Source organism: Arvicanthis niloticus, chromosome X, assembly GCF_011762505.2.
Source record: "Arvicanthis niloticus isolate mArvNil1 chromosome X, mArvNil1.pat.X, whole genome shotgun sequence".
Classification (NCBI taxonomy): domain Eukaryota; kingdom Metazoa; phylum Chordata; class Mammalia; order Rodentia; family Muridae; genus Arvicanthis; species Arvicanthis niloticus.
In genome coordinates this window covers 24,587,034-24,610,833 of record NC_047679.1, presented here as the reverse complement: position 1 = coordinate 24,610,833, position 23,800 = coordinate 24,587,034, and the positions used below count along the sequence as shown (strand labels likewise).

At 42.1% G+C, this 23,800-nt stretch overlaps 1 long non-coding RNA gene across 6 annotated transcripts in view; it reads right to left on the bottom strand.

The window, feature by feature from the left end:
• LOC117695230 (uncharacterized) overlaps positions 1–16,113 on the bottom strand; it is a 34,908-nt gene extending 18,795 nt beyond the window's left edge. The window contains exons 1-7 of one of the 6 annotated variants that reach the window (XR_013106081.1): positions 15,780–16,112; positions 15,417–15,517; positions 15,155–15,318; positions 13,505–13,657; positions 10,808–10,885; positions 6,714–6,761; positions 112–2,555 (exon numbers count right to left, since the gene is read on the bottom strand). This is a non-coding gene — a long non-coding RNA (uncharacterized LOC117695230). Of the gene's footprint in view, positions 1–111; positions 2,556–4,811; positions 5,079–6,713; positions 6,762–10,807; positions 10,886–13,504; positions 13,658–15,154; positions 15,319–15,416; positions 15,518–15,779 lie in introns of those variants that run through there. The other 5 variants (XR_013106082.1, XR_004604587.2, XR_013106079.1 and 2 more) reach the window with 5 other exon arrangements.
• Positions 16,114–23,800: the final 7,687 nt, after the last annotated feature.

Genomic DNA, 23,800 nt, shown 5'->3' with positions numbered 1-23,800 from the left:
CCAACTGGTTTTGTTATGGAATTTGAGACCACAGGGAAAAGACCACAGACTGCCTTTGAATTGTGATTAGCCAAATTTATTAAGAACTGGTAGCAAGAAGACAGCCTTAATGCCAAATAAAAGGTGTGCTGTGCAGAAGGGGCTAAGGAGGGTGTTTTTAACCATTCTGTACCAGGTGCTCTCCTAGTAAAATGGAGTTTCCTTAGCCATCACATTCCCCTCTTACTCTATATCTTATGAGTCAAATCACTGATTCATTTTGAGGTACAGGTCGATGCTGAGCCTGTAGGGCTAACATTTTACCAGTTAATTCTTCTTTTAATGTATGTTAGCAACCAATTTAAAATGTACAAGGGCCAATTATAACACTGATGACCAGTAAAGGAATGAAATGAGCCCTGCTATGGCAGTTAAAGGGGAGAGGGCTGAGCCATGAGGACCAAGAGACTGGTACCAGTCAGAAGCCTCAGTTTGATCCTTTGCCCTTGTATCTAAGTTCTTCTGAATCATATCTAGAGTTTCACGTATAACTCTTGAGTTATTGGCATAAAACCGGCATTTTTTACCTAAGGCAGCACAACGTCCTTCTTTCTTCAGGAATTTCTCACTAGTTTTGTAACACCGGCCCTGCTAGGGAATCTACTTGACTTCTAGTTGTCCCATGAAGTCCTTTAGGTGCTGTATATTTTAGTGTAACTTTACTCCTCAATGCTTTAAAAGTTTAGATTTGAATAATTAAGAATGGCATTCCCAAGGCACCACCTGTACCTCTGATTCCTGCTGTCACAGGGAGAAGGTATAGCTATAGCTGAGATTGCTATTGTTCTAACAAGGCCCTGTAGGGAACTCATAGTGGGAGACTCCTTTAAACACAGGCAGTTTTCTATCTTCCTCTCTAGTATACATGTATACTTGGGGGAGAATATTGGTTAGAATACAGAGATTTTCTTCATGTGCTCCTAATTGAGGATGTTCAGCTGTTATATATCTAGCAAGGTTGAATATCCACCATGTCACTAAAGGAGTCAGGAAGTATATTCTAATATGTTCAGACCTGCTGGCATACTGGTAATCATTGCAAGCTTGGTTGTAAAGGGAAGCTGAGTGATTGATTATATGTTCAAGAGGTTTCTGTGGAGGTCTCCCATGGTGAGCTTAGATTCCTCTGGGTTACAATTTAAATTTTCTGGTTGGGTAATAGTTGGAGTGATGGTCCCTACCCCCACATAAAAAGGAGACCTGGGGCCTAGACAAAGCCAGTAATCTCTTCCCAGGCCACAGAGTATATGATGTATCAAATTATGTAATAATTTTAAGGTCTAGAGCTCAAGGACATCATTAGAGGATGACACTTTGACTCTGTTCTGGGATAGAGTTAAGGTTGAGTCTGTTACCATAGGCCCTTTGATTGTGACTGTGGATTCCATTATCACCATGGGTGAAGTGGCCCGAGGAAGAATAGGAGACACCCTATTCTATGGTTGAGGTAGCTTTTTCTGGGGCCTACAGGGTTGGCTCATTGGGGTAGTACTTTTCTCTTTATAGTAAATTCTACACCAGGACTATTTCCATAATTTTTATATTGAATCATGGATTTCCCAGATCCAGCATGTAAGCCAATTATTTGATGCTCAAGGCCACTATCTTTAAAGTGAAGGCATTACAGGTCCCAGGTTTGTAATATCTGGAGGGATATACCTGTTGAATGGAGATACACAGGTCTTAACGCCCACCCTGGTCAGAATCAGTCTCACAGCCCTGGGTGCAACAATAAAAATCTGTTCTATTTATGATAATGTGTAGGCCTACCAGCTGGGCATGCATAAAATGGCGAGGACCAGGATATTTCTTACATTTTGGTTTCATATTTAGATGAACTGGATTGTAACTTCACCATTCAGCTGTTAAAAGTTCATTGTTATCAAAGAAATTACACAGGCAGAATCTAAACACAGGTTGGGAGGTTGTGTCACTGAAAATGCCTATTACTTTTCCATCTGTGGTTCAAGAAAATTTCCAATCCCAGACTTCAACATTTTTAGTTGGCCACATATGGGAGTTACCTACCAAGATTCCCAGTATTTGTGTCAGTCTGAGTTCGAGGTATGAATGAGTCCTACCTTTAGAGGATGCTGGGGAATCCCACATTATCCTGTCCTATAGATTTTTACCTATCTCCTAGCCAGTTGTGTTTGCTTTTAGATGGGAGTGGTGGATTCAAGCTGTGATGCCCACTATGGTGAGCCATTGGTATTCTCAGAATCAGGAGATACAATCCCTTCCAGGAAGGTTCCAGAGTTCTGCTGTGTAAGTGGCAGACCCATAGCAAATCCCTGGGGTGGAACTTGTTTGCTGGCTCAATCAAGAGTGAGCAGGTGGGAGAGATGATTGACAACTCAGGATGTCTTTAGTTGTCTATTATGTCTGTGAGGTCTTGAGGAAGGAATGATTAGACATTTCAATCTGTTGTCTTCCTTTGGTGGGTGTAAGTGGAGACAGTCAGCCAAATATTGTTTCAGTGGTGTCAGCTTGTCTCTGTATGGGGATACCTGATCCTAGAAAGAACAGTAGAGATTGATTTGGTTCATCGCTTGTCAATTTCTGCCCTGTTTTTAATTTTCCTTTAACAGTCCTGTTAGCTCTGTGTACCTTTCCTGAGCTCTGGGGCCTATAGGCACAGTATAATTTCCAATGTATTCCTAGACTTTTAGCCATTTGTTTAGACACTGGCTGTGAAGGCCATACCACTGTCAGACCTCAAAGAGGGAAGACCAATTTGCGGAATGATCTCTATTAGTAGCTTCTTAGTAACAACATTACTGTTTCTGACTTGGTAGAAGGCTTCTATTCATCCTGAAAAAGTATCTACAAAAAACTAGCCAATACTGGTATTCAAACCTTGCCAGGGTAACTTCACTAAAGTCCAATTCCATTGTTCACTGGCACTATGTCCCTTTCTTGAACACATGAGTGCTGGATTTTAAACTTGGGCACAGACAGCACAGCGGTCGGTAAACTGTTCAACCCTTTCATCTGGGTGGATTAGGAAGTACCAGTTCCTGATTAATTCCTTTAATTTTGTTGATGCCAGGAGTATGCTCTGATGAATCTGTGAGAAGAGGGATGGCTTCAGGGCTTCTATAGGATGGGACATCCATTTGGAAGAACCCACCAACATTCTTAGTAGACCCCTGCTGTCTGGACCAATTTTCTTCCTCAGTGGTGTATGTAGGCCATTCTTGCAAGTCTGGCCCAGGCAGGAGAGTGAGGACAGAAGAAGGGGGCTAACATCTGTAGTAAGTAGCTCCACTGGTTCTGTGGCTGCCCTTTTTGCTGTGGCTTTAGTGAATCTCTGCCTTGGGCTAACCAGATACCCTTTGTGGTGTCCTGACAATGAATAATAGCAAGCTTCTCTGGCAACAAAATAGCTGCTAGGAGAGCTGAGATCTGTTTTTTATCTCTTTCCCCACAGAGGTCAGGAGGTTCCACCAAGATATGCAGTGGTAAAAACATACTGGGTTACTGGTACACCGTGGCTATTTCCCCATTTTAGCTCCTGGGTCTTTTGAGCTACTGTTCCTTGAAGCAGAATTGAGCCCAGATTACCTCTATGCCATTACACCTACTTCTGCATATGTGACCTCTGTTTTTCCTGTGGCTATAGTCTCCTGGCAGCTCATTGGTATGGAGCCTCAGTCTCGTCAATCCAATCCAGGCATACTGAGGTCTAGTTCTTTTTCCTTGTCTATGAATCCTTGGCCATTTGCTTTTCCAGTGCCCTTCCTCTCTACAATAGGCACATCGGTCCTTCTCCACCATGGCTCAGTGCTGCTTTGGGTGCCTAAGGTACTTTTGGCTTTCTTGGATCTTTCTCTGAACATGGCTATCATTATCCTGACGAGCTTCCTGTCTTTCTTCCCATCCAGATCTCTATTGTTAAGTCTTCTGAGCTATCTCTAATAGCTATGACCTATTCATTCCTTCAAATTCCTTCTAATCTTTGTGACTGTCAATATCTGGGGCTGACTGGGTGACAAAAGCACTATTAATAGCTGAGTGTTTTCCTGGGTCATCAGGATCAATGGAGATGAACATCCAGTAAACCTCTCAGAGATACTCCAGGAACACAGCAGGAGATTCTCGATTTCTCAGAGATTAACTGACTTTCAAGAAGCTCTAATCATTGCGGTTGGTGGGGCCTGGTAGGGGTGTTGATGCCCCCTTACCTTGGTCAGTGGTGGGATCCCAGTTTGGTAAGGTTGAGGACAATACTTAGAGATCATCTTTCTGCATTGAACCCTGGGAGCCCTGGGCCCATTGCAGCCAGTTCCTAGGCCTGTTATGATCTGGTCCCTTTCCTCAGTAAAAACAAAAAAAGATACCTAAAAGGTGCTTACAATCAGCTCAGGTGGGCTGGTAAGCAAACACTTTCTAATAGGCTGATGGGAGCCTGATGTTTCTCAGAAAAGGGAGGGTTCTCTGGGTCTTCCAATTATACAATCTGCTGGTTGAAAAAAGATAAAGTTTGGACCGGCTAAATCACTGAAAGCATGCTCATTCCTGTCTAGGGCTATATGCTCCCAGGCCTCCAAGTTATGAAACTCACTCCTGTCTAGGAGCAACCTTAAATTTGTGGCAGCAGTGGTCTTGGGCTCCCTGGGCTTCCAATTCCACCTCAGACTTGCTCTCACTAGGGAATTATCCCAATTCCTGTCGCTGAGTCTGGTATCCTCCAGGGATCTTGTTGGAGCATCCAAAAATGTTACAGAGTTTGAGACACCAGAAAATAAACCACAGATTCAATTCAAATTGTAATTAGCTGAATTTATTAAAACCTGTTAGCATGGCATCAGCCTTAAAGCCAAATTGAAGGTGTGTTGTCCAGCAGGGGCTAAGGGAAGGGTTTTTAATGGTGGAGGCCACAATTATCTTGTTTCTGTGGAATCACTCTGCAGCTGATGAGAAACTTCAATCTTCTCAGCTATGTGAAGAGCTGTCTTGCTCCCCCGTACATAGCAATAAATGGGTTTACAGAAGCTAAAGCCAGCGGTTAATCACCTCACAGCAGTTACACCATTCTAGGGAAGATACAGTTTATAGGAACTCACCTTTAAGGAACTTAGGGCAGAGGCTAAGGCTATTCAGAGGGCACCTGGTAGGGAATGGAGTCTCCCTAGCCATCATAGTTTATAGATGGTAACACCCTAAACCGAGTCTTTTTAAAAAAAGATTTATTTCTTTATTCATTTTATGTACATGAGTACACTGTCTTTAGACACAGCAGCAGAGGACACTGGGTCCCATTACAGATGGTTGTGAGTCACCATATGGTTGCTGGGAAATGAACTCATGACCTCTGGGAGAGCAGAGCTTAACCACTGAGCCATCTCTCCAGCCCCTAAACCAAGTCTTTAGGGGGCAGGATATGCTGTATTTCATGGATACGTGGCTACTCCCAGAAGTCTACACATAACTGAAGCCAAACCCTTACCCCTCACAAAACTTGCTAACAGACAGAACTAACAGCAATCACCCAAGCACTCACACTTGCTTCCAACCTCATGGTCAATACATATGGCGACTCCAAATACATCTACAACATAATACACTCCAACATCTTAACCTGGAGAGAAAGGGGCTTCCTGATGCAAAAGGGAACACCAACTATTAACTGCCCTTTGTTACAGGAACTCCTCCACACCCAAGTGGCCATCTGCTCTATAGTGGACATCAAGAAGACAAGTAATAGCTCTCTTCTTGACAACCAGACCAATTAACAGGCTCAACAGACCACCTTGTCACATCCAGATCAAGCCCTAACAACAAAAACAGCTCCTGTAAAAGTAACTTTTATTCAGTTAAAGTACTTGTTGTCTTGGAGGTTTACTGCCTCAGTCTGTTAACCTAGGCCTAGTCCTTGATGCTTCTGGCCTCAGTACAATCTAATCCAGGCTTATAATGCTTTCAGTCTCTGAGACTTACTGCTGAATACACTTACCCTCCTTCCTAGCTCTTTCTGAGCTCCAGCTGGTTGGTCAACTTGTGTTGTTCTATCTTTACCTATGTCTAGCTTGTTCTCTCTAAAACCTGTCTGTGTACAACTGTCCCAGTAAATCTGCTCCTCTTCCTTTTCTCTCTCTGTACACTTTGAGTAGCCTCTCTTGCTCCTGATCCCATCCCTTCCAGATACTCTGGATACCCCAGGGTACATCCCAATTTCTGCTTTTCCTGGAAGTATTCAAGGAAGACCTTTTGCAGATCCTAGTCCATTATAGACCATTTCATGTCTTCTAGAGACCAGTGATATCCTTTGGCTGTAAGGAATGCTCCAATTCTCCCACAAACAGATTCACTTTAGTATTATGCTGCCCTTTCAATTGCTTTTCCAGCCCAACCTCATAGCCTCCTCTAGTTTCTCAGTCCTGAGATGTCGTATTTAAGGGTACTACCCCCACATAAACATCATTTGATCCCAGACTATGAATTGGGACACAAATTCAATCGTGTTGGGATCTCTGGCAAATGCTGGGAAGATGGATGCCACAGGATTTAAAATATTTTGAATATTTAAAATTATTCAACTTGGTCTGAATTCGCTATGTCCAGTTTTTTTTTTTTTTTTGGAAGCTGCCCCCTCCCACTCTCCCTCACTGCACAGAGCATAGGGCTCCAGGCTCTGCATAGCCCCTCCGTCCTCCACCTCCCAGTCCTACCTCCAGATTGTCCTTGTGTGGCCCAAGTGGTGGCAGCAGCACCAGCAGCTGTGAAGGCAAAAATGATGGTGAATAACCAGCCTGCTCATTTTACATCACCCGCCTCGCTGACAGGAGCAAAGTATATACACTGGGTAAACAGATGGTGACTGGTTGCTATCTTGACTTTGGAAGAAAGATGGCCAAATTATGGTTTCACCACCATCTTTCTTAAGGGTAAAACTGCAGGAGAGTTAGGATAAATCTCTCTATGGGAGAACAAAGAACCATGGAGCAGAAGACCTACTGCCCTAAAGAAAACACCAGTACCCGAGGCTCCCTGGGAAAATGGGGAGTGATTTCCTATGAGGCCTGTGGTCTCCAACTCAGTTCTCCAAGCCCAGAGTTGAATAAAATTACCATCCCCACAAATTTCTATCTTTTACTTTATAAAGGCACTTAAAATAAGCCAACAACTCAGTATTTGTCCAAACTACAAATAAATCGTTTCCCTTTGCCAATTTCTGTTTTCTCGTTTCATCTGAAACTCAGGTAAACTAAGATGAAAGACTTCTGGACCTAAGTGCCTGGGAAAGCTCCTATTTCTACAAAAACGGAAATCTGCTTATTCTCATTCACCTTCACTGAAAAGATGCTTCTTTTCCTTTGATTGCTAAAAATAGAAATTCAAAAACATATATTCATTTTTCTTTCCAGGTATGTACTGGGAGGTGGGGGTGGGCACAAGTGTCACAGCAACAATGACAAGGAACTCTTAGAAATAAAAGTCCAGACCAGTGATACTGCCCTCAGCATGGTCACGCTATAGCACAGGGTGCAACAGTGCCACCTAGTGGGAAAATGGCAGAGATGCTCTCAACACCCCTAAGCAGTGGTTCTCAACCTTCCTAATGCTGCCACCCTTTTTAATCCAGGGGAATAGTAAAAAGCTCAGGAGTCCCTCATGCAGTGGTGAGCCCAAAGCATAATGTTATTTTTGTTGCTACTTCATAACTGTATTTTGCTACTGTTGTGAGTCATAATGTAAATATTTGATATGCTACCCCCAAAAGGTCGTTCAACCTGCAAAGGGGCCACGGCCCGCAAATTGAGAACCAGGGCCCTAGAGTATATGTGCACTCCCACAATTTTGCAGCCCAAAATTTTGAGTGCCACAGTTGAGAAATCCTGTTCTATGAAAAGCTAGGTCTTTTTTTTTTTAAGTTTAGAAAGTTGTATTAGATGACTATAGATGGGAACATATGACGAAGGCAGAGCTACCGAATAGCAGAAACCTATCACAGAAAATGAGGTAGCATTGAGCTGTTGTTAGTCTAGGGGCAACATGTTCACAGTAGAAAGAGGAACGCGGCTTCCCAGAAAGAAAGCTCAGAGGACTTGGGAAATCGTGCCCGGGCTTCTGGCCAGGATCCAAAAAAAGAGAAAGGAAGGAAAACTTACTTTTTGAGTTAGAACTTGGCAAAGTGGGCACAGGAATGCTCTGTAAGCAGATTCTGAAACAGGAGGCTTTTTTATTACTCCCCTGTATAACACAGTATTCTTTCTATCTTTGCAGATACCCGAAACCTATATTCTTTAGAAATCTTTGTATTTCAGAAACCAACTAGAACACAAATTTTAAATGGCATACTATTTTAATAGTATAATCTGATCAGAATGAACATCTTTTAAAAAACTCCTTAAATGGCTCTGATTCTTTAAGACAGGATGTCTCTCTGTATCCCAGGCTGGCATCAAACTCTAAACACCTCACTCACTCAGCCTCTCTAGTGCCACTACAGCCAGCTGGTTTTGTTTTAAGGACATCTGTCACAGAGACCATACATCTTCTCCTCTGGCATACTAAGTGATAGTCACAGAATTCATCTTCTTCAAAGCCAAATAATAAGGTCTCTTTTAAAACTGGGAAAGAAAGGGAATAGTCAAGAACTCCCTGTGATGATTCTCTTAAGTTACACATAATCGCTCACCACTTCAAGAAATGGAAACTGAGCTTAACAGTGGGATACTAGGAGGCAGAGGCAGATGGATCTGAGTTCAAGGCCAACCTAGTATACAGAGCAAGCTCCAGGACAGCCAGGGCTACACAGAGAAACCATCTTGAAAACAACAAAAAGAAGGAAAGAAGGGAGGGAGGGAGGAGAGGGGAGGGAAACTGTCTATTCTTTCATACACACTCTCACCATCTGGAGAGACCCTACCCTTTCAATTGGCCTCTTCTGGCCAGAATGTTCCTATCATGTTTGCCTGTGGCAGGATTTTCCCTGTCCAATTACATTAAAATATTAGTGCAGCAGGAGGCCTGTGATTAATGATCAGACAGGGAAAAGGAAGGCGAAGCTAAGAGTTGGAGAGAAAGAGAGAGAGAGAGAGAGAGAGAGAGAGAGAGAGAGAGAGAGAGAGAGAGAGAGAGAGATAGAACATGTACTTCTTGGGAGGAAAGGAAGAAATCAAGATGAAGGATGAACAGGAAGAAGATCCTGATCCCGCATGGTCTTAAACAGCCACAGGTAGTTATGAATATCATGCAGGGATAGAATAATTGGAATGACTTGTCTAATCTAGTTGAGCAGCTTGTTTCTTTATTAATTGGCTCTGAAATTATAATGTGGGCATCTTGTGAATTGAGAATTTATTGATACATAAATCTGACTGGTTAATGATAAGCTTCAAGAGTTTTGATTTTACTGGGTATTGTGTTATCTAACCATGAGGTAGGTGGTCGCTGCATGAGGCTAGCTGTGGAGGCAGTGGGCGGAGGACAGATTTTGGAGCTGTCAGTCAGAGTGCATAGCTGGCCAGCCCACCGGGGCAGAGAGTTACTGGCAGTAGCACAGTGTCAGACTCTTTTCTAATATTTCCCACAATATTTGCCCTTTGACTTACAGGTTCAGTTTTACTTGTAGTTTCTTTCCCCATACTCATCTGCTCTTTTACTAACTTAGACACTGATTGGAAGACTTCCTTTCCAACTTCTTGGTGGATCCAGTGTTAATCTCAAAGATTGAAGGAGAAAGACTACAGACACAAATCATCATGACCAAATTAACTAAAGCAAGCTTTTTATTCATGTACATGGGCTGCCTCCCCCTAAGGCAGGGTTCCAGAGGTCAGCATTGGATGTGAGGAACACAGAACTTTTATTTATAGCTCAAGGATGGCAGATTTTCAAATGGAAGATTTGGCAGTCAAAATAGGTGAGGTGTAAGAAGCAGAACATAAGGATAAGAAGTTAGTCCCTCCTGAAACAAAGACATGGTTGGAGGAGGGCAGAACAAGGTAGTCAGAGATGCTCATATCACCCTTTGAAACAAAGGCAGGGCTGCAAGATGGTTATAAACATCTTTTTGAAACAAAGACATGATTGTCATTCCTGGGATATTTGTAGTTAGAGTTACAGGTGGGGCATAACCTAATCCTTCAGATAAACAGAGACTTAATCATAAACAGGAATGAACCTAGTTTGTCTTTACTATAAAGTAGTCTTTAAATTTAAGATAGAGGCAGCTTGGTTCTTCATCTGCTTTTTGTCAATGGCTTGTTTTTCTAAAACAAAAAAACCTCTCATCCCCTCCTTTCTTCTCTTCCTCTACCTTAACAAGAAGCAGTTTGGAACAATCTCCTATTTGTTCATTTTCCTTCAAAATAGGATATGGTCTAACCAAAGTTTTTTTTCACATAGGTGGGAAAGGGAAAGGAAAGCATGACTTTTATTAGTCGTGAAGTGAGCAAAGGTACACTGCCATGAAAAATCTGTTAGTAATGTCCCTTCTCTAGTCTGAAAAGCAAACACACCCCAACTTGTAGACTCACAGAGCGTAGATGACGAGCATCACTAGAGACGTCTGATTGTCTTTTAACTTTGCTGCCCATTACCACAACGATCGCTACATTACTTCTTCCTTAAGGATCTTTCAGGCTCATCTCTTCCTTTCCTTGCCCATGACAGCCAACCTAGCTCAGGCCTCTAGATGCCAGCCATCCTATGACACTTCCACTCGCAGCCCTCTACATCTGTGTCCTGACTCTCAGCAGATTCCTGAAACTGCCCAGTGTACTCAAGCTAGAGACTACTGTACTAAAGTCCCACTTACCTCACCCCATTTCTTCCTTCCTTCTCAAGCCCTGGTTTCTTCCTGATGCTTTCCTTGGTCAGTCCAAAGCACACGGTGCTAGAAATGGAACACACCCACCAGGTTATAAAGACTTGCTTTTAAAACTCACTTAGAAGTAATTCTTAAACTGACTATGCATTAAAGAGGTCAACATCCTGAGTATACAAGTTTACATAAAATATATTACCAGGAGTCATGGTGCATGTCTTTAACCCAGTATTCAGAAGGCTGTGGCAAACAAATCTGTATGAGTTCCAAGCTAGCTCGAGTTATATAGTAAGACCCTGGTTCAAAAACTCAAACAATGAATTATCATAATTAGTTTCTTTTCTTCTCTTCTAACCTAAAAAACTGAGAATGACCATTGTGGCTTACTCCCACCTGCCAGACCAGCTCTCTATCCTATCTTTTTCATGAGGGTTGTCCTTTTCCCACAGAACCAAAGACCTTCTTAGTAGGCTCTGGCCTTAAGACAGGGAACAAACAATGGAGTACGCAGGCTCTCATTAAGGCTTTACCGACAAAGAAGCACAATCACCTTGCTGGACTATCAGGTTTATGGTGGAATCTCTGAAGCTGAACTGACTAATAGTGGGATTACATGGCATTGCTACCACAGGAAATAAAGCCTATATTTCCTGTGCTCCAGGGCTTCATGTTAGTCCCAGGGAGCCGCAGGTGGCCTTAAACTCAAGAAATTCTTAATCCAGATATTGCTTCTCAAGGTTATTGGAAAGCTGATGAAAGGGCACGCCATCCTCCATCAGAATTCTTCATGAAGACTTTATAAAACAAGCCTGCTATTACTACCGCTCTCCAAGTCTGATAGCCTTCAAAATTAATTGGAAAACTTGGAGAACTTAGTAATCCAGTCATAACACCGAGCAGTGTCATCAGATAAAACTTTCCCTGACGATGGAAATGTATGACATGCATATAGCAAGGAGTAGGCACAGTTATAAAAGTTTAACAAAATTAAAATTTACTTGTACATAACAAGTGACTTGTGGTTATATTTCAGAGACTCACACTCAAGTCTGTTTGGTTTTGTCTGAGAAAGTGTTTCAGAGCTATGTAGCCCAGAATGTGTTGGAACTCCTGTCTTGGCCTCCCTAAGGTCCGAGGTGTGAGCCCTGTTTCACTTCTTTCTAAAGGTACAGAGACCATGAACATTAATAATCATGGAGTAACATTATATTGTACTATTCCTACTCTAGCTCATACCTGTCATATCTTATTAATAGCCAAGGAAAATTTATTTCCTTACAGTTTAGGACCTTACACCTTTTTTTTCTAGGTGACTAGGACTTTCAGTAGTAACTAACATATGCAAGCCATTAAATTACAAGTCAGAATAGTCACCAGTTATAGTCTCTTATCTAAGAAAATAGCAGGCAACAATCTGTGTTCACAACTAAAGATGACTTTCAGAAAGCAAAAAATACAAGCACAGTGCTCAGGGATGTCCTGAAATGCTGGTTTCTGAATAAGATTCTCCCTCTCACTAATGCTGCTTTTGACAAGTCAGATTTAAACATCAGAAGGAGATATGTTGACAATCTTCTTACTAGAAACAGTAGCCAACACTGAGTTCTGAGCTGTGGGAACTAGCAAAGGGATTTGCACTTTCCCTTTCTTTGAGGTTCCACATTCTTGGTCATTCTAGGTCCTGAGTGTATAGCAGGTCTTCCTCGTCAATGAAGTTGCCAGAACCAATGGGTATTGTCTTTATAACTAAGCAGGGGAAGGGCGCATTATCACAAGAGGACATATGCTCAGGGGCACAGCAAAGACCATAATATTTCCTGGGTAAAAATAGGTTGAGACAGTGTAGCATCCTGAAAGCCTAATAAGGCCTACTGTACATTATTTTTTTCAAAACAATTTAGAAATATGAACATGATTTACAATGTGGAAAGTTAATCAAGTAAAATTCTACATCTGTGGGCCATTAATTTTTGTTTTTGTTAGGACTAAACCCAGCACCAACAAACAATCCTAATATGAACATTCTGATTTCAGGCCTTCAGCTTTTAACTTCCATAGGTAAAAACAAATAATAATGATAAGCCACAGAAAAGTCCCACTCACATAAACACTAGTAACTAGATAAACACGAGCTTTTCGATTTTAAGTCTAAGCACATGAAGTACCGGTGTTCTGAATAAGCCAGGCTAGGTGGGGTGTAGGCATAACCAGCAGCCAGAAATTTGCTTTTGTCAGAGCTAATTCCTTTCAGTGAAACCACAATCAATGTTTGAGAAAATAAACTGACAGTGTCACTATGTTCATGATGCACTTTCAAGCCATCAAGTATTCCTTTTCCTACATTAATTAATAAACTGCAATGAAGTTGAGAAACCTGGACTCTTAGAGCAAAGCAATGTTTGAAAACACTAATGCATTGTCAATAATGGATATGTATTAATCATTTAAAAGATATTAGCCATTTCATTAAACTCACCAAGATTCACATATACACAAGCCCGAGTGTATACCCTCTTATCTTCATGGTTTTCTAACAGCATCATTTTGCTCTCCTTCTCAGGGGAGATTTGGACATGTCTTGAGACCCTTTTGAATGTGATCACTTTGGGGAAGGTACTATTGATAGGTCAGAAATGCCCCTTAACAGCTACCATGCTCAGGAAGATGCATACAATGGAGAATAATTACCTCCTGGGGTTGAGGTGGCTCCATGGTCAAAGGCTCTTCCAGAGGACCTGAGTGAGTTCCAGGCTCAGTGCCATGTCAGGTTGCTCATAACTGTGGCCCCAGCTGCAGGTGACCTAGCAGTCTCTTCTCACCTTAGTGGACTCATGCAGAAGCCTACACACATACCCATAATTGAAAACAAAATTATTATCCCTCTTAGTATTCTGTCTAAACTCCACCTCCATAGTTACCTGGCACCAGCCAGGTATACTCCTCCCCACAGTTACCTGGCAACAGCCAGGTAGGTCTGGCCCACTATAAAAGGGATTGCTTGCCCCCTCCTCTCTCTCTTGATCTCTTGCCTCTAGCTTCTCTCTGTCCCCTCGCCCCTCCCCCTTCCATTCCCCCCTCTCCATGTGGTCATGACCAGCCTCTACTTCTCTACTCTCTCTGCCTCTACTACCCTCCTGGCTCCTCTCCCCATGCCCTGAGTAAACTCTATTCTATACTATACTGGTGTGTGACTGGTCCCTCAGGGGAAAGAGATACCTCTGAATGGGCCCGCTGAGACATCCCCTTCCCCCATACCTCTCCACACACCCACAGAACATACTCTCTTTATCTCTTTATAAATACATCAATCTCCTACTATAATCACTCCCTTCTCCATGGCGTTATCAGGACCTGGATATTGTTAGGATTCAGGAATTGCCTCACAAACTTCATGAACACCAATCTCAGTCAGACAGGGACGGTTTAGTAACACACACCCTAGGACTGACCAGTCAGGGGCACAGCTCAGACTCTGGGAGCTACAACCCCAAACATTTCTTAGGGCCAGCTTATAAAGTCTTAAACCTCTAAAACCACAATGAGCTCATCTGCAGGTGCTGGAAGTGCTGCCTGGTGGTCGGCTCTGAATCAAGCTATTTGACATAACACTTCATATTGCTCTTTAATTGATAGGTCCTATTGGCAAAGCTTATAGTTGTGGAATTTCTTAAGATTAACAAACGTCATAACCTCAGAACATAACTAGGTATACGGTCAGCATGACCTTGCTTTGAGTCAAGTTATTTTTCTGTGGCAATGACTGGTAGCCATATTACAGCAACAATATGAAGTAGCTGGCAGGCATGGAGCAAAATGGCTATAGCTATGTTACAGTTGCAGAACTCAACAGATATAACTTTCAAGAAAGGAATGGGGAGGGGTGTGAGAAAAACCATCTACTAATTCACCCTATTTTCCATGTTCACAGCAAGGTACATACCAACTGGCCAGCTAGAATTAACCCTGAACTGCTTGCAAATATTAAAATGCAACCTCTGGACAGGTTGAGATCCACAGAAAGAAAAGGAAGTGTAGGGACCCTCCTTATCAAAAAAGAAAGCCTCAAACAGGCCACACTAGACTCTGAGATACTTGCAACTGGTTGCAGTTTTTCAGTTTCTGCATAATTTTAGCATGCTAAAGGTTTCAAAAAGAAAAGCTTTGTTGCACATACTAGTCACGCTCACAGTTCTTCAGGTACATATGTAACCCCACTGATTGTTTTACACACGCCAATAAAACTTTTGGATAGCAAAGGAGAGACTGGTAGACCGACAGTAAAGAAAGCAGGAGAAAAAGCAACAGTAGTTTTCAGAGATTATCCAAACTAAGATGTACCCATCCAAGTACTTCTCAAGTTGGTTTTTTTTTTTTTCAGTAAAAGACAAACGAGGTAGAGTTACAGTTACGAGTTTCCAGCAGCTTCAGTTCAGTAGCTTTTAATGCCAACTGTCACCAGGATTCAAGCCATTCACTATTTTGCAAGTTCCTCTTCTCTCGATCTGGAGTACGGCACAAAAGAAAAAAGATATTAAGAAACTGAGAAGTGGAAAAGGGTCAGATTTGTGTTCCAGACACAGACTGTGCTACCGATGCCTACCCTGGAGATGGCGTTATTCATTTCCAGACATCAATAATGCAGATCCTGATGAGTTCCAGCTTCTTCAGCCTCGGTTTCTAGAAATGCAGTGTCCTCATCTCCTAAATGAATCAAATCCTCAGAGGTCATTTAGTGACCCCTTATAGAAGGGAATGCACTGGGATCCAGCTGTCCGACACCCCACCGGTTCCTTGGAGAAGCTCGGGCTGGACCTCCGCTATACTCTTGGGCCTATATCTTACTGCTCTCCCTGGACCAAGGTCTCGCAAGATACTGTGTGTAAAAGCCAAGGGGTAGTCCTTGTCCTCTCAGACAAGCCAAGCTACCCTGTTGCTAAAGTTACATAGAGTCTCCCATACTTACCGAATTCAATCTCCGCGGGGCTCCCAGCATGCTGTTCCCTGCGTCTCTTGGTTACGCCTCTACGTCACGCCGCTACGCGAAATCTTGACCCCTGACCTGGCCTCCTTTTGACCCATAAACCGGAAGTCCCGCCCTGGTGGCGCTTGCCGGGCTAGCGGCAGCTTTCGCTCCGGCTCGCTCCGGCTCCGACTTTCTACCGTGGCTCTACAAGTAAAGGACTGACGGGACCCTGGTAACAGCCAGAACTAACTTGCCCAGGCCTTTGCCCTCAGAGGCAAGCTATCAAGCTTGAGCTTAAGGCCACGCCCATGTCACCAGCCCGCCTCCCTCCGACGCCTAGGTTACGCCTTTTCCTCTGGGCTGTACCACCTGCCTCTTCTTACGGGTGGTGCCGTTACCATGGTGCCCAAGCCTGGCTGGGTCACTTCACGTCATGTCCTCCTCCTGCGTTAGACGCACCACATAAGTTCCCAAAACTGCTGTGGGTTCCACATTGGCTGCCCATCTCTCGCCAGATCGAGTACCTCTCTTTTAAAGGGACACCCAAAAGTCTCTCTTGAAAACAGTCCAAATTCTAGATGCTCCGCTAAAAAAAACAAAACAACAACAACAACAAAACCAAAAAAAAAAAAAAAAAAAAAAAAAAAAAAAAAAAAAAAAAAAAGCCTGATAATGCTTTTTTCCGTGTTTCTGCCTAACCAAAGCATAATGGTAATTTATGAGCAGAAACCGATAGGAAACTTGCCCAGTGGTAGGGTTCAGTGGTGGAACTGTGACCTCGCAACTCCTTTTCATGTCCTTTTAATCAGACCTGGGAGCCAACTGAAACAGTGTTACTTCCAGCCTCTCAGCAGGCTTTAAATGCTAGACAAGTATGTGGAGTAAGCATACTGCCCTTCTAGTTCTGGTGTGTTCCCTTTATAGACTTTTCCTAGACACCAGTTCTCCCTCATATTGTGGGGCTGTTGAGACTGCATCACGCTTTCATCTCTGCTTGAAGCCCCCCATACTCCGACATTACTCTTACTCCATTTATAATTTGGGTTCCAAATTATAAATTTTCATTTTCCCCACAAGTGGTAATGGGAGATGTGCTCCGTCTGACCACATCTTCCCGTCTCCACTATGGTATAAATGTGCTTTAAACTAAGCCCAAAGATTAGGATCAAGTGGTACTTGTTTGATTTTTCTGAGTGATCGTGACATGAACTGCTGACTTATTTGCTATGGCGCATACATTTGTTTTAGGTTTTAAAATATCAAGATAAACCTCAAGGATCTGCCTTTATCAGGTTTATCTGTTGGTATTCATGTCTGTGAAGGACTGTCTCGATTATTAACTGATATGAGAAGACTCAACCCACTCTGGCCAGCACTGTTCCTCAGACAGGTGGTTCTGAGCCATATAAGAAAGCTAGCTAAGAACAATACCAACCAACCAGAGCTCCCAGGGTCTAAACCACCAGCCTGGAAGCACTTAGGGAGGGACCCATGGCTCCAGCTGTATATGTAGGGGAGGATGATCATTTTCATAGTAGTTACTACAGTCCCTCACACAATAAAATTCTCGACGAACATTCACTGAAAATATCCCCCTTTTCATTTGTGTGGAGGGTTACAAGTTTTCCCTCCGTGGCACAAAGATTAGCTCCATGTATCAGCTGTCAAGATTTTGCAATCACTTTAAAAAATGAGTTTCCTTCTCCTCCACTTTCCACCGTCTTGTGGCTTGAAGACAGTCTGCTACTGTGTGGGGTGACAATCCTGACTTGCAGCACAGAGAAAAGAACAAGGATTTTGTTGTTTTTAAAGAGAGTTTCTTTGTGTGGCCAGGCTTCAAATTCAACCAGGCCTCTGCCTTTCAAGTGCTGGGACTACAGGTGTCTGCTGCTACCACTGCCACGTTTAAAGAACAGTTGTTTTCTTTTTTAAAGAATAGGTTTTAACAAAACATTTTTATTAAGTTCACCTTGGCCCTGAGAACTCGAATTTATTTTTCAAAATGCCAGACATGTTTTTTGTTTGCTTGTTTCTGCCTCACCCTGTAAAAATGACTGCTTTGAATTTGATAGCATTATTTGTCCTTCATTTTTTCAGAAATGACTTGAAGCAGCCTACTAAAATGTATGCAACATTCTACAAGAGAAAGATTTCTTTAAAGAAAGAGAAAGATTACTTTAAAGATTTCGGGGAGGGGGTCAATGAAGAGAAAAAAGGCATCCAATTGCAAACCATCAGATTCAGAGCAGTACTTGAAGGTGTGAAGTAGATTCGGTTCTAAGTTTCTAAAAAGGCCACAGAACAGAGGAAATGACAATTATTTTAAGGTTTTACAGTATTCATATCAACCAATCAAGTTTTAGGTTTTGTAAAGCATACTTCTTAACTCTTGTCCTGAGGGAAACTTGTGACTCCTTGCTGGGGACAAGGAGCTAGACAGACTCCCTGAGAAGCAAACAGGTAGGAAGAGAGGCCATGACCAGACAATAATGATGGCGAGTTTCCAAGATAGCTGGCTTCTTCCTCATCCTCCTGACCAGAGAGACAAAAGACAGGCAATTTAAAACAAAGCCCCAAGTTGGATCTCTGTGAGTTTGGGGCCAATCAGCTCTACAAAGTAAGTGCCAGAACAGCCAAGACTACACAGATAGACCTTGTCTGGGGGGGGGGAGCTTTTTTCTCTTACTACTAAGGATTCCCTTCCTGTCCAACAAGTTCAAGGCCAAAAGAGAATCAATCTGTTTACACCAGACATGTGGAGCTCTCAGCCTCCCCGCCTTTGTTCAAATTGATCAACTTTTAATTGGGGGGGAAAGACCCATCTCAAAAGACCTTTAAAATCCCCAGCCCTCATGGACAGCTGGACTTCATCTTCTCCAGTCTTCCCTCTACTTTGTAGAGTGTCTCTCTGTCTCTCTGTCCCTTATTCTCTGTGTGTGTCTCTGTCTCTGTCTCTGTCTCTGTCTCTCTCTCTCTCTCTCTCTCTCTCTCTCTCTCTCTCTCTGTGTGTGTGTGTGTGTGTGTGTGTTTCCTCACACCAACTAAAAGTCTTTTCTTTACCGATGATTTTGTCCGTTACTGTCTGCTGTGTCTGAGATTTGTCCCAACGTTGCCTGGAGATTTCCCCTGACTTTTAACTCCTTAACTGGCTGAGAAAACAAACCCATTCAAGACCTCTAGACTATGACTCATGAGGATGATATGAGGTAATTAGGAAGAGAGTGACCTTTAGGAGATGCCTACACTTTCTACATCAGCTGAGTGTCTAGGCCTTTTAGGAAAAGTTGACCTCCATTTGCTTCCTTAAAGTTCCAGGGTAGTCAACGGCATTTCCAAGGACTCATTCCATTTTGCTATGGCATGGCTCTTTGGGCTTCATGTAGATTCTAAATCCAAAACAATGTCCCTCTATAATCCTTGCATAACACTCCTGAGTAACAGTGGAAACAGATGCACCTATAGGACAGACTTTCAGTTAAGTCTTGCTTTTAGTAGATGAAATTCATTATAACATCTCCATGCCCAAGGGAGACACAAACTCATTGAACAAATTGTCCTTTAAATTGTTGTCTTAAAGTCAGACATGGTGGCACACACCTTGAATCCAAGCACTTGGGTGGCCAGCCTAGTCTACATAGTAAGTTCCAGGATATCCAGGGCTACATAGTGGGACCTCACTTAAAAAAAAAAATCCTGCCTTAAAAAAGTTGGCAAAATTTCACTTACTTAATGGTTTCTCTGAATTAATTTTTATTCCCAAGCAGTAGTGATTAACTTTCTCTGACTAACAAAAATGTTAACCTGTGAAAAATAAGACAAAGTTCATCATGATTACAGCTATTGATTAACTTACAAAATTTGATGAGCTTTTAAATGTCCTTGTATCCAAGATCCTCACCTAAAAATGAGCATAGGACTACACTTCAGGCAGGCCCAGTGCCCAGGAGTAGTTGGCCAACATGAAATGGATTCCATGCTTTTTGGTTTTGTTCGGCTTCAGGTAGTTTGTTTTCTTTTGTTTTTTTTTTTTTTTCATTTTTTGTTTGTTTTGATTTTCATTTTCTAGTTTGTTTTTTGAGAGAGAGAGAGAGAGAGAGAGAGAGAACATGAAGGTGGGGAGAAACTTGGAGGAGTTGGGCAAGAAGAAAGAATATGATAAAAATACTGTATAAATTTTTTTAATAAAAAATTGGGATAGATGGAATAGAGATATCACTTTAAATTTGTAGTGTTCCTTGTTGATCAAGGATCCTGGAAGTTGTTTTACTGTGAGTACTGATGCAAAGAATGAACTGGCAATGTCAGTCATGGGATTGCCCTTCATCTCCAAGGTTTCAAGCTATTAGAATTTTCAGTTTTTGGCTCAAAGAAGTCAGTTCAGTTATGTGCAATTTTGAGACACTCCTGGGCTATGATGTGCAAAACTGAACATGTGCTATTGGAGAAGCTTGACTTTTGTAGAACCAGAAACTAAATCACGTGGGGGGAAGAAATGGATATACAAGTGTGAACCAAGAGCTTTGAGAACACTGCAAAGGGAAAGAACAAAAAGTGTCTGGGTTACATGAACTACTTACAAATCTGTACAGAAAGAAGCAAAGGAAAGTTTCCTCAAAGGACATGGTAATAAGACAGACTTGCAACAGTGACTGAGATTAAAGGCAAATACAAGCTCTCAGGGCTCTGTTTCAGGAAATCTTATGCAAAAAAAAAATACATAAAAATAGAGGTGAAGCCATGATCAAGTAGAGAAACAACAACTGGGAGACCCCTTCAGAAGAGAATGGGGGATGTGGCTCAGTATAGAAATAAAAGTAAATTATTTAAAATGTCTAAAATATATTGTGTAAATTAAACTATTTTCAAAAACAACCCCCCCAAATGATGTTCTACAGTCTTTTTTAAAAAAGCTTTATTTATTTTTATGTGTGTGTTTGCCCTTCATGTCTGTCTGTGAACCATGTTCGAGCAGTGCCCAAGGAGATAAGAAGAGGAAGTTGAGTCCCTTGGAACTGTAGTTATCTACAGTTGTGGGCTACCATGGCCATTTGGGTTCTGGAACTTAACTCAGGTCCTCTGCAAGAGCAGCAAGGACTCTTATCCACTGACCCATCTGTCTAGCATCTATTATACCATCTTTACAATGTGAGTAATTATACATGCCTACTTTTGGCACACACATTTGGTTCCCTATTAACTCCTGCTTTTCCAGCGTGGGTTATTTCTATTAACTTCACTACAGACAAGAAGAACAAGTTACTAGTTAGTGACCCAAATGATGTTCCTAAAATTTCTAGAAGACTTAGCAGCATCAGTGGCCTCTTCATTTACTATCAGTAGTGTGTTTCTTTTCTCCCATTTGTGATAATCAAAAATGTCTTCATGTACTTTCAATAGTCAACAGTGGACAAAATCGCTCTGATTGAAAACAACTGACTTGCCATGTGACACCTACATTTATTCCCAGTACTCTGGAGACAGAGGCAGTTGGAGCTCTGTGAGTTTGAGATCTGCCGGGTCTACTTAGTGAGACCCTGTCTTAAAAAGAAAAGGAAGAGAAATGGTTAAGTCAAAATAGAATATATTGCAGAATGAACAGAAATATTTTGCTTTCCCATGTGTTTTAATGTAAAAAGAATAAAAACATTCAGTTGTGATAATCAAATAGAATAGGTTCAAATTTTAAAGGGACATCAGTCCTTCCTACTTCTTTCTGTCTCAAAACAAACAAAAATAAAACAACAACAAAAAGATAAACCAAGTAAACAAAATAGCATCCTACATGAATCAGTAGAACAAGAACACATTTCTATTTTGCGTCATCCCATATTTTACTGACTTCTGTCTGAGTAGATCAATAGTTATGTGCCCAGAAACAGCTAGGATATTAAAAACATGCAGAGATCAATGTCTATTTCCTGCCTCAGGATATTGGCTACCCCTTTGAACGCTTATGGCAACAGTAATCTAAACAAAAACAAAATCGAGAAAGAAAATCAACAAACAACCACAACCAAAATTACAAAAATAAGAGTTTAAATAATGAAAGAAATTTATTAATGCAGCAGCTGGTTCAACCCCATGATCATAATGAGACAATAAAACAGACACTGAAAGCTTTTCTCTGATCTCCACAAAAGAGCCAAGGCCCATGTGCTCTCTCTCTCTCTCCCTCTCTCTCTCTCTCTCTCTCTCCCTCTCCCTCTCCCTCTCCCTCTCCCTCTCCCTCTCCCTCTCCCTCTCCCTCTCCCTCTCCCTACCTCCCTCTCCCTCTCCCTCCCTCCCTTCCTCCCTTCCTTTCTCCCTACCTCCCTCCCCCTCTCTGTTTCTCTCTTCCTCCCTCCCTCCCTTCCTCCCTCCCTCCCTCCCGCTCTCTCTCTCTTGTTCTCTCTCTCTCTCTCTCTCTCTCTCTCTCTCTCTCTCTCTCTCTTTCTCACACACACACACACACACACACACACACACAGAGGCATGCATGGGCACAAAACACTACCACCAACATACACAAATAAAGAATAAGAAGTAGAAAACCAAACGTACAAACAAACTCCCTTGGGGGTTAGTGAGATGGCTCTCAGCAGGTGAAAGTGCTTGCTAAGCAAGCCTGTCAACCCAACTTTGATATTCAGAACCGATTTAAAGGTCGAAGGAGAGAACTGAGTCTACAAAGTTAACCTCTGACCTTCAGGTGTGCACCATGGCACTGCACACATGTGCCTCCACACATATGGTGCATACACACACACACACACACACACACACACACACACACACACGCACACACAAATAAATACATATAGTAATTCTGAAGTCTAAGTAGATGAGACTTCGTGGGTTAGAGCACTTACTGCCTGAGAATGTGGACTCTAACCTGGAACCTCCAAACTGTAGTGGGGCAAAGACAGGAGGATCATTGAGGTTTCCTGACTACCGAAACTATTTCCTGGGCCAGAGTGAGACCCTGCCTCAGTGGTAAGGCAGAGAATGACAGAGCAGGACATTGTCTTCTGACATTCATGAATCCACACATGTGCACCTAGTCACACATGTGAACGCATTCATACAGCCACATACACCACAGACATACAGAAAATACGAAAATACATTCTTTGGTGTTTAGAAGTAAAAACCTTTATTCCATAAGTATCATTTTAAAACTAACTCACTAGATTCTGTGGAACAGCAACATTCTTTAAGGAGAGAAGACAAGGGTCCATATTCAAGCGTCAACACCATGCCATCTTGTTCTGATTGTGCCACTATATGAGCCAAAACAATGTTTCATTAAGAACAGAGCAGAAGACTCAGCTGTCAGGTATAGTGATGCATGTTTATAATTGTAGTGCCTGGGAGGTGGAAACAGAGCATCAAAAGTTCCAGGTCATACTGCCTATTCAGTGAGTTTGAGGGCAACCTGGGCTACCTTTTGGAAAGAAAGGAAGAAAGAAAGAAAGAAAGAAAGAAAGAAAGAAAGAAAGAAAGAAAGAAAGAAAGAAAGAAAGAAAGAGAAAAGGAAAAGAAAAGAAGAAAAGAAAGGAAGGAATAAAGAAAAGCAGGTGGGCAGGAGGGAAGGAAGGAAGGAAGGAAGAAAGAAAATGAAAATGAAAGAAGAAAAAAGGTTCAAAGCCAAGGAAAATGTATGTTACTTATTAAAGTATGTCCTCATTAGTCATTCATACTGGTGGTATTAGGTGTATTTAAAACTTTTCTTTTTACTTCTCCATATTTTCTTCTTTTTGTTATTTTATGTATATTAGTGTTTTGCCTACAGACATGTCTGTGCACAACATGTGTGCAATTCAGTGCCCTCAGGGGTGTGAGAGAGAGAGAGAGAGAGAGAGAGAGAGAGAGAGAGAGAGAAACAGACAGACAGACAGACAGACACAGACATACAGAGACAGAGAGAAACAAAGAGAAAGACAGACAGATAGACAGATCGATTACTGGGACACAAGAACTCAAGAACTGTTCAGAGAAGACTTTTTCTCTTTGGAAATGAATATTGCACACCAGCTAAGACT